The 4500-nt window shown below is 39.8% G+C and overlaps 1 long non-coding RNA gene across 1 annotated transcript; it reads right to left on the bottom strand.

Annotated features, from left to right (window-relative positions):
• Window positions 1–416: 416 nt before the first annotated feature.
• Window positions 417–3427, bottom strand: LOC113931913. The gene is made up of 3 exons (XR_003522911.1): window positions 3409–3427; window positions 2476–2561; window positions 417–546 (listed from the first exon to the last, which is right to left on the bottom strand). It is a non-coding gene; the product is annotated as an uncharacterized LOC113931913 (long non-coding RNA).
• Window positions 3428–4500: the final 1073 nt, after the last annotated feature.

The raw sequence follows: 4500 nt of genomic DNA, 5'->3' as shown, positions 1-4500 counted from the left end.
CAGCAGGCTCTCTGCTGTGCAAGGAGCCCAGTATAGGGCTCGATCTGACAACCCTGGGATCATGACCTGAGCCAAAGGCAGACACTTAACGAACTGAGCCACCCAGGCGCCCCTAAGCAACATATTCTTAAAGAACTAATGGGCCAAAGAAGAAATTGCAAGGGAAATTTTAAAATATTTAGAGACGAATGAAGCAAAACCACAATATATCAAAACTTAAAATGGGATGCAGTGAAAGCAGTGCTAAGGGAAAGTTTATAGTCATAAACACATTAAAATAAAAGGAAGATCTCAAATCGGCATCCTAACTTTACAATTTAAAAAACTAGAAATTCAGATGGATTTTCCTTCCAGACTATGGATTTCTGCATCAAAAACAGGTTTTGTGCAGTAACAAACAATACCAAAATCTCAGTGCCTAATATAATAGAAGTTTATTTCTTATTTGTCCAAAATTTACTACAGGAAAGAGAAACTCTCCCAAGAAGTTATCTTCCATGTGTTATCTCAGAAATCCAGGCACAGAAGTGGAGTTGTTTCCTGTACCTGAAAACAGAAGAAAAAATTAGTGATCAGTAGTGATCAGGCTATCATAGAATCCTATGAAATCTTCAAAACTTGAAATAATTTGAGTGAACCAGTGTTCTTAACACCAAATAATCCTAAATAGAAAATAAAGCATATTGCTAGCGGATTCGAAAGTAAACATAACCACCATTTGCCTAGCACTTTACAAGTCACTTTCACAGATATAATCTCTTCTGATACTCATGCTGAAACTACAAGTTAGATGCTATTATCAATTATAATAATTGGCATTTCTCTTGGGCAGATGTTTTTATGTTTAATATGGATTATTATTACTAGCCTTTCCTGTGACTTAAGAAATCTCCAAAGTTAGAAAAAAGTTTTTCACTGATATATTCTCAAATATTTGTTTTACTTACATTATTTAATTTCTGGCTTTCTGCAAAATTGTCTTAATTATTTTTTATTTTGGGTGTGTGTGGTGTGAAATAGGGAGTCCAATTTCATTTTTGTCCATATGAACAAATAATTTCCCAGTTCCATTTATTGAAAAGATATTTTTTAAAGATTTTATTTATTTATTTGACAGAGAGCGACACAGGGAGAGAGAGAACACAAGCAGAGGGAGTGGTAGAGGGAGAAGCAGGCTTCCCACAGAGCAGGGAGCCCAATGCAGGGCTCAATCTCAGGGATCATGACCAGAGCCGAAGGCAGACACTTAACGATTGAGCCACCCAGGCACCCCTATTGAAAAGATTTTAAAATAAGCTTTTAGAAGTAAAATTTCCTTCTGTATTTGTCTGGGTTTTTTCCTTATTTTTTTTAACCATTCATCTACTCTCTATCCAAGTCAATATAAAGCAAGATTCCAGTATTACATAGCGCCACCAGTGCAATTATTTTCTCTTTGAGTTTGAGTTAATCTGACACAGCTAGGAAACCACTTGAAAGAATTGTTCTGATCATTTTGTTGACTTCCCAAGAGCAAAAATTATGGACAGACAGTAACATCCAATCATAACTCTTTCCTGCACAAGGCATGTTCAATGGGCAAAAAGTCATTTGCAGAAAGTATGAAAATCCAAGACTGTTAACAATAACTTGTTAGAACTAATGTTATTCAGCAAGATGAACATATAAAAATCTAACCTATTCCTTATTCAGCTAAGGCTGACTAATCTTCTATGAGAAAATATAAGAAAACACCATCCATAACATCAAAAAGCTGTAAAACATGTAAGCATAAATCTAACATGAAATATGTAAAAATTATATTTTTAAACTATTAGGTTTTCCTCAAGGACATCAAAGAATAGAGAGACAAGCCATATTCATGGATGACAAGGCTTAACACTATAAATACATCAGTTCTCCATCAGAGTACTCAGTAATTCAGTGTAATCTCACCCAACAGCATTATTATTGAATTTGACAAGCTGATTCTAAAGTTCACTTGGAAGTGGGGTGCCTGGGTGGCTCAGTTGGTTAAGCATCTGCCTTCAGCTCAGGTCATGATCCCAGGGTCCTGGGATGGAGCCCCGCGATGGAGTCCTTGCTCAGCAGGGAGTCTGCTTCTCCCTCTCCCTCTGCTGCTCCACCTGCTTGTGTGCTCTCACTCTCTCTCTCTCTCTGCCAAATAAATAAATAAGATTTCTTTAAAAAATCATAATTATATAACACCACCCACATATATATAGATATATCTAGAGAGAGAGAAAAAGAGAAAGAAATGTGAGAAGAAAGAAAAATGTAATAGTGGTATCTTCTGCTTGGCGGTATTATAGTGTACAATGAAAAAGGATTCCTTCTATTTTTCTGATTTTCAGAAATTTATATAATGTGCATTGTTTTAAAATGAAATAATAAATTTTAAAATAATAAAATAAAAATAAAATTCACCTGGAAGAGAAAACACATAGAAATAGCTTAGAAAACTCTGAAATATACCTTATTGCATCATACCATTCCACAGCCAGAGGTGCCATATCGAAGTAAACCCCAAAGCCATTGTAAGTTAAAGTATGGTATTGGTTCTGGAATAAATGCATAAGGTCAATGAAAACAATACTGATTGGATACACAGAAATCTGGTATTTCCATCAGAAATAATTTCTCTTAATGAAAAAGCAAATACTTTCTTTGATCCCACTCCCCCCCCAAGTGCTCCATTTTTTGCTTCCTTTTTGCAAAACAGTTTCTAAAACAGTTGTCTGCATTTGCTGTGCTCAATTCTGCTCTTCCCACTGTCCTTTAAACCCATTCCAATCAAGCATTTGCCCCACCCCAGTCCCCACTCCACCAAAACTGTTTCCATCAAAGTTACCAAGGATACATGGTTAACTCCAATAGTTGTTTCTCAATCTTCATCTTAAATGATTCACAGCAGCTTTTGACATTTGACCACTCCTTCCTGGAACCAATTTGTACATTGGCCTTGGGGACTCCCCACTCTCCTGGTTCTCCTTCATCCCAGTCCCTCCTCCTTGTTTCTTTTGTCAATCCCTTCTTTTCTCTCAAGCTCCTAAGGAGGATCCCAGAGCTCAGTCTTTGGGCCTCTTTTTTACCTGCACTCTGTTCTTTGGTGGCCTCAGGGCTATAAATATCATCTATATGCTGACAATGCCAAAGTTTATATCTCCATCCCAGATGACCCTCTTGAGTTCCAAACTCAGATATCCAATTGCCTGCTCAATGTCTAACAAGTACCTCAAAACAAGTATGTCTAAAACAGAATGCCTGGTGGCTCTCAATCTCGTTTCCCACAGCTTGCCCCATCTCATCCTCAAGCAGACAGTAAGGTTAGGTCAGGCCAAGGCCTGACTGATGGATCAGTAAAGATAACAATAAACTACTTTTAGGTTCAGATGGTTTATTACTTACCTAGCTGGCAAAACTAAATTTCCACGTGGTTCTTGTCCTGCAAATCAAAAAGGATGAATTGAAAAAAGGGAGGCAGGGGCACCTGGGTGGTTCAGTCAGTTAAGTGCCTGCCTTCGGCTCAGGTCATAATCCTGGGGTCCTGGGATCAAGTCCCACATTGGGCTCCCTGCTCAGTGCAGAGCCTGCTTCTCCCTCTCCCTCTGCCATTTCCTCCACTTGTGCTCTCTGGCTCTCTCTGTCAAATAAATAAATAAAATCTTTAAAAAAAAAAAAAGAAAAAGGAAAAAGGGGATGAAATATTCTAGACTAATAGATGAAGCAGTTTTAGTCTGTAGCTCTTGGGGGTGGGGGTGGAGGGGCAAGAAAATTCTATACCTCTTCAGAACCTGGGAGACCACAGAAACTGGTTCATGATGGCATCCTAAGAGAAGAAGAAAGGCAAGCAGAAAATGGCCCCAGTGCAGCTCTTCACAGGCCTCCCATATTCTCTGTTCTGGGAAGATCACAGGCATTCTGCCAAAACTCAGACAAGCTGTTGTTCAAGTCTTTGCCTGTGTGGTCTATGTGGCAGTGCCAGGTGGCCAGGGCACCGTACTAGAGATGTTCTTACACATTCAGTCAATAGCAACAGTGCCCTGTGTGATCTGTCGACATGGGGCATATTGTCCCATTCTCCCACCCTCAGCTCTCTGAGTTCATCTCCTCTTTGACCCCTCGCTCCTTCCACTCCTGCCATGCTGGCCTCCTTGGTGGTCCTCAGACATACCAGGCACACTTCCAGCACATTGGCTGTTCCCTCTAACTGGACTATTCTTCCCCCCAGATATCTTCAAGACTTATTCTCTCACCTCCTTCAAATAAGTGGGGTATCACATGAGTCTCTATATTCAACTTCACAAATCCTCTTTACCATGTTTCTTCTCCCTAATTTTCTGCCTTTGGTCTCAAGAGAATGAGGAAGGTAGCAGGGTCTCCTTAATCTCCCATGCCCCACATGGCACCCAGGATGGTGGCTCCTCTCTTCCCAACACAATCTCCCAGACCCATCTCTCCAAATCTTTCCCCCACCCCCCACCTGCACAGAGAAGTTAC

Source organism: Zalophus californianus, chromosome 10 (genome assembly GCF_009762305.2).
Source record: "Zalophus californianus isolate mZalCal1 chromosome 10, mZalCal1.pri.v2, whole genome shotgun sequence".
NCBI lineage: Eukaryota > Metazoa > Chordata > Mammalia > Carnivora > Otariidae > Zalophus > Zalophus californianus.
This window is presented reverse-complemented; position numbering and strand designations above follow the sequence as displayed.